Raw genomic sequence first — 12,854 nt, forward strand, 5'->3', positions numbered from 1 at the left:
TTCCTCTTTCTAAGTAACACATTTTATTTTCAAAGAATGATACTTTAAAGAAGCACCTTTATGAAGTGAAGATAGTATATAAAAACATCAACTTGTAGAGCACAGACAAAGGACCTTCCACATATAACAAAACCCTTCCTTTGCCCACAGATGCTCCGCTAATTGCCATCAGTATTATATTCTGGTGAACCCAGCTTCTAAAATTAATCTTAGATTCTTTACACATGAAAGTCTCTGCACTAAAAATGTAGGAGTCCTTGTGACTCTTCACCTTCTCTCTCACCCTAACCCTAAGCAATCACAATCCTGATGAAGTCACCTTCCAAATATTTCTCCAATTGAGGGTTTCTCAAATTACCATCGAGCTGGGCATGGTGCGCATGCTTGTAATCCCAGTACTTGGGAGACTGAGGCAGGAGGATCGCACAGGGTCAAAAAGCCATCCTCAGGTGCTTAGTGAGGCTCTCAGCAACCTAATGAGACCCTGTTTTCAAATAAAATATAAAATAAGTCTGGGAGTATAGCCTGGAAGTAGAAAGCCCCTGAGTTCAATCTCCAGTACCTCACACACAAAAAAATACCATCCAAGGACCTCCAGACAATGGAAGAATGGCCAATAATGAGAGTCATGGCATCAAAATGTCAGCATTCACTATGGCTATTTAGTGAGACCCATCTGAAAAGAGAAACAGACAAAAATAAAGAGAGACAAGAAGGAAGAAACAAATGAAGGAAGGAACAAAGGAAAGAAGTTAATGCTCCACTCTATAGGATCCTCTGATCTCAACAGTTTCTTGCCCGACTATTGTCCATTTTCCTGGCTTCTGACCCATCCCTCTTAAAAATCTGGAATACTCTTCACACCTTCAAAATGCAGTGAATATTTCCTTTTTTCTTTTCATTCTTTCCATTTTGCCCACCTGGAGCTGGATTACTGTCCCCACTCTTTACTTCAAATTGTGCCTCCTTCTGTGCCAAATGCTGAGCTAGCCATAGGCAGCTAAATTATCCAGCTGTTAAATAAAATGTAATTGAGAATGTTCCCTGGCCTGGTGCATTTTATTCCTTGAGAGTCCACCGATTAATGCGGGGCTGCATATGAGTGTGAGTATAAACATAGTTCCCATATCTTTTTTTACATTCGGAATGGCTTGTATTCTTAAGAATAGGAAGAAGATTTGGTATTCAAGAGGATGCTGCTGGGCTGATAAGATAAAGTCATGAGAATAGTTTCCCTTTCTTGAGAAATGTGTGGGGTGGATATTAAGGGGTGAGGGAGTTGTTAGTCCAGTTCTGTGATCAAACTCCCTGGAGATGAAGTTTCCTTCTTAAAGCAAGTTTTTGGCATTACTTATTACTTTACTGCCATTGGGTCAAGGAAAAATGCTTTAAGCTTCTCAGCCCAAGAAGCTAAGGCATGAGCCTGACAAATAAGCTGAAAGATGGAACAGAGACAATTTTCTGGCTTTTTCCTCTTGGGTGCTTTTTTTCCTTTTTTCTTTTTGTAGTACTGGGAATTGAACCCAGGTGCATTCTGCCTCTGAGGTACACCCCCAGTCCTTTTTCAATTTTGAAATGGGGTCTTGGTAAGTTGCTGAGGGTCTTACTAATTTGCTGGGGCTGACCTCAAACATATGATTCTCCTGTATCAGTCTCCTAAGTATTGAGAATACTGGCATCCACCACCAGGTCCAGCTTTTGTATGCATCTTTTTTGTTTGTTTGCTTTTTTGATGTTGGTAATTAAATCCAAGTGCATTCTATACCCTAGCCCTACTACATTTTTTAAATTTTGAAACAGGGTGTTGCTAGGTTACTGATAGTCTCACTAAGTTGCTGAGGCTGGTCCTGAGCCTGCAATCTTCCTGTCTCAGCCTCACAAGTACTGGGATTACAGATGCCTGGCTTGTGTGTGCATTCTTAATGGTGATCTACTGTGATGGCTAGAGAGGCTCTCTGCATTAATAATGGAAAGAATAATGTTTTTGCTCCCCAATGAGAATTATTTTTACCTCCTATCTAGCAATTAACTGAGGAGAGAGGTATTGAGGTAAACAGGACACAACCATACTTCTGCCTCTCTTTTATGGTAACCTAGCAAGTTACCTTATGTTAATAAGTTTTATTTGGAATAATGATGATTAAACACTTTTGGGGGCGTGTGTGTGTGTGTGTGTGTGTGAGAGAGAGAGAGAGAGAGAGAGCAAGAGAGAGAGAGAGAGAGAGAGAGAGAGAGAGAGAGACAGACACTGGGGATTGAATCCAGAAGTGTTCTATCTCTGAACTATACGCTCAGCCCTTTTTACTTTTTCGTTTTGAAACAGGGTCTCATGTTTCTAAGGCTGTCTTCTAACCTGCAATCCTCCTGCCTCAGCTTCCCAAGTACTGGGATTACAGGTGTGCACCTCCACACCCAACCAATTAAATACTTCACTTTTATTGAGGTACAATTCATACACTATAAATGTATCCATTTAAAGAGTATAGTTTAGTTATTCTAGCATATTCACCAAGCTATGCATGCATTACCACAATTGCTGAAAATTTTTCTTTGCTCCAAAAAGAAACACCAAACCCTTTTGCCAGTCACCTTCTTCTCTCCCCCATTCCCCAGGCATAGGCAAGCACTAATCCATTTTCCATTTATGTAGAGTTGCCTATTCTGGACATTTCTCACATATGGAATCATATAATATGCAGTCTTTACTGACAAAGTTTTTTCCATTTAGCATAATTCTCTCAAAGCCCCAACATGTGTTGTAATATGCATCATTATATCATTCTTTCTTCTAGCTAAATATATAGATAGGTCACATTTTGCCCATTCAGCAACTGATGGAGATTTTGGTTTCTTCCAGCTTTTGATTCTTCTAAATAACACTGTGATGAACTTCTCAAGTATAAATTTTTGTATAAATACATGCTTTTTATTCTTTTTAGCATGTATCTAGAAGTGGAATTGCTGGGTCACATGACTACTGTCTTTAACTGTTCAAGAAACCACCAACTGTTTTACAAAGCAGCTTCATCGTGTTACATTTCCACTAGTGATAAATATATTGGGGGTTCGAAATTCTCGATCTCATCAATACTTATTATCAATCTGTTTTATTATTAGCATTCTAGTAGGCATAAGGTGATTTCTCATGCTGTAGATTTGCATTTCTTAGAATAAGTACTCCTAAAGTATCTCCAATCACCCCCAGATAAAAAGTGAGTATTTATGTTCAATTAATTCCCAGACAGACAATGTCTAGAAATGCTCCTAAAAATTTTTAAACAATTAATAAGCTGATGCATCCCCAGTCTTTGTGAGGAAAAAAGTTATATTTCACAAGAGACTATCTGGGTTTGGGACTCAGATATCATCATTTTGTAATAATTAAATCCTCAGAGTGGATACCAGATTTAGCCCTAATGAACTATTCTGCTTTTATTGAGGGTAGAGGTGGTAAGAATTAGGGAGAAAATAACTCATGCATCCATTTGACAAGTTGGACACGTTATTTATCTTCACAGAGATTTAGTTTTCTTATCTGTAAGATTAATAATAGTACCTAATTCACACAGCTACATGAAGACTAAATGAGATTTTTTCCCATGTGAAATGCAGTGCCTAACTAAAAATAAATGTTAACTCCTATTAATTTACAGAATGAGTCGTGGGAGGTCTTCCCTATTATAAGAATTGAAGAAAACGTCCGTTGTGAATATGGAGGATGTAGTGAACATTTCAGTTGGTTTCCATCTCGACAAAACATATCTAAGGAAAGTAGCTCAAACATTTATCAGAAAATTATGTTAGGCTCCTTCCCAGAAGTCCTTAATGGCAAGGAAGATGTGTAGTTTTCTGCAAGTGAGCTCCAATTCTACCAAAGGTTGGAAGTGGCATCTAGTTTCCTTGGCCTAATAATTCTTGTTTGCCATGGACTGAAGGTCTTTAGATTCCCTGGCAACCTGAGAAATAGAACTCCCAGGCCTTGGGTTTCTCGGCCTTGTCCTTATAGACGATGCTGTGTGAACACTGTGAAGCTGGCAAAGCCAATGCTTCTTCTGTTGTTTGGGTTTGCTGCTCTCTCGTCCTTCCTGTTGCCCCGTGGGGAGCCAGTGTCCTCATGATGCTCTGTGTTTAGGAAGGGTCTCCTAGCAGAGACCCTACTCTATCCTCTCTTCCCCTCAGAATCACATATGCGCTCTATCTATCTATCTATCTATCTATCTTGTATCTCAATTCCCTCAAAACCACCTTAAGCCTGAATAACTTTTTACATAGGTAGTAAATGGTTTCACTCAGCAAGCCTTTGTTGAATGCTTTACTATATGTCTGGCACTGTTCTAGGCACCGAGATGACTATAACACTATCTATGCCTTCCAGTAGAATAGTGACAGTCAACAAAATGCCAGGGGTCATAAAACAGAGTAACAAAGCTGGCCGTGGTGGCACCTGCTTGTAATCCCAGCATTCAGGAGGCTGAGACAGGAGGATCATGGTTTGCAGACAGCCTCAGCTACTACTTAGTGAGGTCCTTTGCAACTCAGTGAGACACTGATTCAAAAATAAAAAAGACTAAAAACTAGGGCTGGGGGTATAGCTCGAAGGTACAATGTCCCTGGGTTCCATCCCCAGTACTCCCCCCCACACACACACACAAACAGAATACCAGTGATATGCCGGGCGTGGTGGCGCACGCTTGTTATCCCCGCACTTGGAAGTCGGAGACAGGAGGATCGCGCAGGTTCGAAGCCAGCCTCGCTGGCTTAGGAGACCCTGTTTCCAAATAAAAATATAAAATAGGTCTGGGAGTGTAGCCCGGAGGTAGAAGGGCTTCCAGGAACCCCAGTACCACAAAAAAAAGGAAAAAAAAGAATAACAGTGATATAAAACATATGTCACAAATTATAAAACACTCAAGAACACAGGTCAGTGCCTGGCATGTAATGTGTCATATGCATATTTATCAATATATTACATGCCAGAAGAGGGTTATGCCCAGGGCACTATAGGACCATGAGGAAGGACAACGCATCCTGACCTGAGGTACTAAAAACGTGAGTTGATTCTCAGAGATGATTAGGGTTTAGCCAAGATGTGGAAGACATCTCTTCTGTGTAAACAGCACTTAAAAACACAAACAGCAACGAAAGAGCATGATATAGCTGAAGAAATTAAAGAGGTTTGTTATGGCTAGAACGTAAGCGAAATTAGAAGGAAATGAGGATGAGACTCCAATTGTAAAGAGTCTGTGGTCAATTAATAGATACATTAATGACTTCAATTTTCACTCTTCTTGTATCTCTGACCTTGATTAGTCCCCCTCCCTTATAGGATTGCCAGACATAATTACACTAAAATAATTACTAGCTGCTTATCTGAAGTCCAAATTTAATAGAGTATCCTGTAATTTTATCTAGAAACCTTATTCCCACAGTTACTCAGGATTTGGCCATGGAACCTTCTTTGGCCAATGGGTCATTAGTATCCTTAACCATTAGTATCCTTAACCTGAACACAGTTTTGCAAAAGTACTTGCGTCCTTGGACTTTCACATTTTTTAGACCCTGCAACTATCATGAGAACATACCTGATCTAGCCTGCTGGAGGACTATAAGAGAGTCTAGTCATCCCGGCTGGGTCATTTTATACCAGTCAAAAGCCACATGATACGCCGGGCATGGTGGCGCACGCTTGTAATCCCCGTGCTTGGGAGGCAGAGACAGGAGGATCGCGCAGGTTCAAAGCCAGCCGCGCGCGCTGGCTTAGGAGACCCTGTTTCCAAATAAAAATGTAAAAATAGGTCTGGGAGTGTAGCCTGGAGGTAGAAGGGCTTCCAGGAACCCCAGTACCACCAAAAAAAAAAAAAAGCCACATGATCCCCAAACACCTGTTAGGTCCCATGTAAGATCATCAGAGCCACCTAGCCAATCTGCAGCTGACCACAGATGAATGAATGAGCCTAGTTGAGACCGGAAGAAACTCCTAGCCTACCCATAAGCATATTTTATTTGCAGTACTGGGAATTGAACCCAGGGGCATTTACCCCTGAGCTGCACTCCCAGCCATATTTGTTATTCTTTATTTTGAAACAAGATCTCACTAAGTTGCAGAGGGCCTCACTAAGTAGCTGAGGCTGGCCATGAACCCATGATCCTCCTGCCTCAGCCTCCCAAGCACTGAGATTACAGAGATTACTGCTGTGGCTCCGAGCCTCATATCCTCACATAACTATGCACACAAAAACAAGGGGATGGCCAAAATTGCCAAAGAGAATGCTTACTGTGCCTGGTACCTATTTTCATTGAGGAGGTGGGCAATCTTTTTCTAACATGCCCGGGAACATCTCTTCTCTTCTCATTGGTTAGAAATGAGTCATAGGGTTACTCCTCACTGCAAGGGAAAGTGAGTATTTGACATTATCAACCTGTGATATGTAATTTGTACTGTGCTGTCAAGGAACAGTGGGCAGGGAGCTTGGTGTTGGGGAGGCAAACAGTAGTGCTTGCCATAGTAGAGCTATCAAGCAAAACGTCAGGGAATATTTGGAACTTAAGCTACTTACCTCTATTTTCTAGTAATCTTTTCCCCAAATATAATTAAAATTGGATAAAGCCACATCATGTTGGAAAACTATAATAAAAGTATTTAACTTTCTGGAACTTACAAGAGGTAATCTAATAGTTTTTTTCCAGTTGAGTGCCCCACTTCCAAGTTCTGAGAAGTAATACTGTTGTTAGAGCAAGGTGAAACACTGAATAAGATAAGATGTGCTGGATTTCTACTTAATGAACTATGCTTGGCTAGTTAATTAGCTTTCCATGCCCTTTAGAAAAAAGTCCTATTGAACACTGAGTAGGTGACATTTCCAGTATAAATAAGGCCACCTTTCATTTAAGTTCCAAGGGAATGTGTAAGGAATAAAAATTGTGTGTTAAAACACTTGAGATTAAAAATAAATTTGGCAGCAAGAGTCACAGAAACATACATGGTGGTATCTTGTGATAATTGGTATGATTCATTCTTACATTCTCACCAAATATATTGTTCTGTTCCCTGTAAAAAAAAAAAAAAAAAAAAGCTTTAAAATCCATCAAATTTGCCAGGCGTGTTGGCGCATGCTTGTAATCCCTGCGCTTGGGGAGGTGGAGAAAGGAGGATCACGCTGGTTCGGAGCCAGCCGCACTGGCTTAAGAGACCTTGTTTCCAAATAAAAATATAAAATAGGTTTGGGAGTGTAGCCCGGAGGTAGAAGGGCTTCCAGGAACCCCAGTACCACCAATAAATAAATAAATAAATAAATAAATAAATAAATAAATAAATAAATAAATAACTTTAAAAAATCCATCAAATTTCATTTGTTTTTTAGTACTAGGGATTGAACCCACAGGCATTCTACCTCTGAGCCACACACTCCCAGCCCTATTTTATTTTTTATTTTAAAACAGGTGTCTTGCTAAGTTGCTGCGATTGGCCTCAAACCTCCAATCCTCCTGTCTCAGCCTCCCAAGAACTGGTATTACAGGTGTGAGCCACCAAACTGCGTTCAGCCTTCCATCTTAATGTTACTGTTATTCGAAGATGGTTAGCCAAGACATTTATTTCTATACAGATGATATCTTTTAACTTTTTAATGGTTACTATTCTCATTAATTTTATTTATTGAGAATTAATTCTAATTATTATTAATTCTAATTATTCTCATACTTTTCAGAGTGTCTAATTCTTTAGGACTAAATTTAATTATTTTGTTAATAGTGAAAGAGGATGAAGAGAGAGAGGGAGGAGGGGGAAAACAGATCAAATTACATTATGTGCATTCATGAACATAATTCACTATGAACACATGAGATTTACTATTAATCTCACTATTATGTATAGTTATAACACAACAATTAAAAATTAAAATAAGTAAATTTTTCCTAGGAGCTTTATGATTTGTCTGTAGCCTACTTGCCAAAACTTATTGGCCCTAATCCCAAATATATTCTCTGCCCTACAGTCAAACTGAAGTACTCTCTTTTTCTCACCTACGTCTATGTCTTTACATATTCTGTTCCCTTCACAGAAAATTTTCCCTCCCATTTCTAGTTCTTTGAATCTTCACAATTTTTCAATGTTTACTCTTTAATAGAGGGTTTACTGGTTCCCTTAGTGATACTTAAATTTACTTTTTATTCTCTACCTCTATTTTTTATTCTATTACATATTACCTAGATTTGCATATTTTCTGTTACTACGCAAGCTACTGCATTCTGGTTTCTACCTCTTGACTACCAGGAGGCCTAGCCATAAAAGATAGTCATATTTTCCTACTTTCCAAGTTCTGCAGAAAATTTTCAAACTCTAATATACTGTTACTATTCCTTCATTTAAAGATTCTCTTAGGCAGAGCATGGTGGTGCATGCCTTAAGTCCCAGCAATCAGGAGGCAAGACAGGAGGATCACATTTTCAAGGACAACCCCAGCAACTTAGTAAGACTCTCAGTAACCTAGAGAGACTCTGTTTCAAAACAAAATAAAATAAAAATAAAAAAGGCTGGGAGTATAGCTTGGAAGGAGGATGTCTCTGGGTTCAATCTCTAGTATCACACACACAAAAAAAGACTGTCTTACCACCATCTGTCCAGTCCTTTGAATGAAGATTTAGCTCCATACTTGCTATTCCGGTTTTGACTTGGTACGATATTTGTGCATTAGTTTTACTCTCTGAGCCATAGGTTGTTGTACCATGTGCAGGCAAGAGGTACTTTCTGATCCACCACAGTCCTGCAGAAACGGGCTCTCACTGAGTTGCAAAGGGCCTCACTAAGTAGTTGAGGCTGTTCGCAAACCACGATCATTCAGTCTCAGTTTCCTGAAAGCTGGGATTACAAGCCACCACACCTGGTTTGGCTTGCTTTTTTAAAAGTTTTTTTTTTTTTTTTTTTTTTTTACCGGACGGCACCAGACCAACGCACTCAACAGCCCACCAGGGTCCAGAGAGGAGAGGCGGACAGCGAGCCAAGGTGAGGCACTGCGGATCAGCAGGGCAGAATTCGGCAGATTTTTCAGCGCAGGAAGTGTCTAAAGCTCCCAGGGGCTGGGCTCAGCACACCCTGCATGGACTCAGAACGGAGCTCAAAACCAGAGAAGAAATACACCAGCCTCACGGCCTAGGGCGTGGCAGCGGTGCCATATTGCCACCGGCGGCAGCAGCAGCAAATTCACTGAGTCTACTACAGCTCCATCGACGCACTCAACAACAGTGAGTCAAATTGCGGCCCCTAGAGAAGAAATCCCAGTACAGCACCCCCAGGGACTTGACCGAGTGGGGGAGTGGTGGTGGCAGAAATATCACACCATAGGAGAACGCGCAACCTGGCACCCCCCATGGTCTAAAGCAGCCTGGATTGGCTCCCTGGGTCTGAGACTCTGCGATACAACCTAGTAAAGGAGTAGTGGGGACTGAGATACCACAGACTCGAGATCCAGAGCACCTTAAGTAAAGTCTTAGTGACCCAAGGGAAGAACCCAGAGAAGGCACAAACTTCCTAAATCATGGGAAAGAGGAATAACAATGGAACAATGAATGCCCACAATCCCACAACATCAGAACCCGATAAAACAGAAATTCAGTGATTTCTAGAAGATCAAATCAGGAAAATAACTGTAGAAATAATAGAGGTGTTTCGAAAAGAATTCAGAGAGGGCCAAAAAGAGATAAAGGATGCAATTAATGAAGTAAAGGCCTCAATTCAAAGTACAAACAACCGATTAGACCACATGGAGAATAGAATCTCGCTCTTAGAAGATGATCACTCCAAAAATGAACGCATAGTTTCTAAATTAGAAAAAAAAATCCGGCAACAGGAATCTGACATTGAAGAAATATGGGCCCATTTTAAGAGATCTAACCTAAGAATAATCGGAATAGAGGAGGGAAAAGAAAGTGAAACCAAAGGGATCAACAATCTCTTCAAGGAAGTAATAGCAGAAAATTTTCCAGACATAGAGCAAGAGGTTGATACACAGATCCAGGAAACTTATAGAACTCCCTTTAGACAGGATCCGAGAAGAGGATCCCCACGCCACATAATTGTCAAAATGACCAATGTGGAAGCCAAACAGAGAATCTTAAAGGCAACAAAAACAAAGGGCCAAGTGACATTCAGAGGCAAACCAATTAGAATCACTCCAGACTTCCCAAACCAAGTCATGAGAGCCAGAAGGGCTTGGAGTAACAAATTCCAAACTCTGAAAGAAAACAACTCCCAGCCAAAAATTTCCTACCCAGCAAAACTTTCTATCAAATTAGATGGAGAAATAAGAAGCTTCCATGACAAACAGAAACTGAAGGAATTTTTGTCTTCAAAACCAGTGCTAGAGAAAATACTCAAAGAGATTAACTACAAAGAAGAAATAGGTAACACACACCAGAACCAGAGAAACAAGAGTTTCCATCCAACAGACAACTAAGATTGGTTATCTGTAGAGATTCATTATTTATGTTAGTCTTTTACCTATCTCTAAATTGTATTGTTTGCTTTTATTGTTGCTAATTTTTAGGATTTCTAGTTGGAATATTAATACCTTTAGATATAGCATTTGGAAATATTTTGTCCCATTCTATCAGTAACTTTTAACTCTGTTTACATTGTCTTTGGACATACAATATTTTTTTTTAATTTTTAGGGAGTTTGTTTACTCTTCTGTTGCCTGTGCCATTGGAATCATATCCAAGAAATCACTGCCAATTTCAACGTTGTGAGGTTTAATGACCCAGATCTTCTTCTAAAAGTTTATAGTCTTAAGATTTATATTTAGGTCTTTTATCTATTTTGAGTTAATATTTGTATATGGTGTTAGGTAAGGGTCCAATTTTATTCTTTTTCATGTAATAATTATTTTTCAACAATATTTAGTTAAAAGAATATTATTTCCTCCACCAAATGTTCGTGGAAACCTTGTCAAAAATAACTTGACAATATAGGGAAGAATTTAGCTCTAGGCTTTTATTTAACTCCAGTGGTTTATATATCTGCCTTTATAATAGTACTACACTTTTTCAATTATTGTAGCTTTATATGGTTTGAAATCAGAAAATATACATCTTCTAGCTTTGTTCTTTTTCGAGATCGTTTTGGGTATCTAGAGTCCATATTCCACATTAGGATAGATTTTTTCTGAAAAATAAATAAATAAATGTATGATAGTTTCACCAAAAAAAGAAGAAAAAAATATTCTCTTGTAAGAAAGAAAGCAAAGAGAAATATTGAAATGTTATCTTTAAGTCATCAAAAGCTTGGTATCAGACAAATGAAACTGTTCTGTGAGATTATCAGTGTTAATTTTGTATAAGTGGCTATAATACTAGATGTCAACCACTAAGCCAAGCATGGAAAGGAGGGATGGGGAGGGAACGGGGTGGGGATCGGGTAGGGGCTAATTGGGCGATGTGTGCATGTATGTCTACAAAAGTTTTTTTTATCCGATTATGATGTATGAATACAGTGCACCAATAAAAAAATAAATTAAAAAAATAAAAAATAAAAAAATAAAAAATAAAAATAAAAAGTATTTTTTGGTGAAGCCGGAGGTGGTAGCACACGCCTCTAATCTTGGTTATTGGGAGGCTGAGATAGGATCCCAGGTTCACAGCCAGCCTCAGCAATTTAGGGAGGCCGTCAGCAACTTAATAAGACCTTGCCTCAAAATAAGAAATAAAATAGAGCTGGGGCATAGCTCAGAATTAGAATATGCCTGGGCTCAATGGGTTCAATCCCTAGTACTGAAAAGAACATAATGGGCCAAGTAAATTATATATATATATATAGTATATATATATATACACACACACACATATATATATATATGTATGTATAATATATATAAACACTTAATATATAATAGGTAAAACAATTATGTATGCATATGTATAATGATTATATATATATGATTATATATAATTACTATTGGTATTACTTTTAAATTTTTTCATAGAAAGCACTTGTATCCATTTTGGTTTGATATTGATAAAGATAGATACTAAAGGTCAACTCTCAAATAAGATTTGATTTTTCCATATTAAATATTCTTAGCAGTATTTGGTAGGAACTGTGGTTTGAATACCTCTTCCCAAATTCATATTGGAATTTAATTTCCATTGTGGTGATATTATGAGTTGGGACCTTTAAGAGATTATTAGATCATGAGGTGATCATGTTCAGCAATGGATTAATGCCTATATCACAGGAATGGAGTCTTGTTAGAGAAATTAGTTTGGCCCAGGTTTTCTGTCTCTGAGTACTGGTTTGCCCTTCTGCCATGTTATAATGTAGCACATGAAGGTCCCTGCCAGAAGCCAGAGCCATGTTTCTGAACTTCCAAGCTTCCAGAACTATGAGGAAAATAAACTTCTATTATTTATAAATTAACCATTCTGGAGCCAGGCGTGGTGGCGCACGCTTGTAATTCCAGCATACTGGAGGATCACGGTTCGTGGACAGCCTCAGCTACTTAGTGAGGCCCTTTGCAACTCAGTGAGACCCTGTTTCAAAATAAAGAGTAAAAAATAGGGCTGGGGGTATAGCTCAGAGGTAGAATGCCCCTGGGTTCCACCCCCAGTACTGCAATAAATAAATAAATAAATAAATAAATAAATAAATAAATAAACTAGAACCTAATCCTATAATCATATAGTAATGTGAATAAAAATTACTTTTTTGTGCAGTTTGTACTTATTTGCCATTTCCTTTTTCACAGTTATCCAAGTATATTTTCTAGCTAATTTAATAGATTTTTATCAATGCATCATTGCTCCTAGTGCTTTTAAAGTGGTTCATGGGAAGATCATGTGAATTCTCAGAGGTGTGTGTCCCT

The 12,854-nt window shown here is 38.8% G+C and overlaps 1 pseudogene across 1 annotated transcript in view; it reads right to left on the minus strand.

The window, feature by feature from the left end:
* The window catches only part of LOC308278829 (BTB/POZ domain-containing protein KCTD18-like), a 143,311-nt pseudogene that overhangs the window by 111,148 nt on the left and 19,309 nt on the right, over window positions 1–12,854 (minus strand). The window lies entirely within an intron of this gene.

Source organism: Muscardinus avellanarius (genome assembly GCF_963383645.1).
Source record: "Muscardinus avellanarius genome assembly, chromosome: X".
Lineage (NCBI taxonomy): Eukaryota > Metazoa > Chordata > Mammalia > Rodentia > Gliridae > Muscardinus > Muscardinus avellanarius.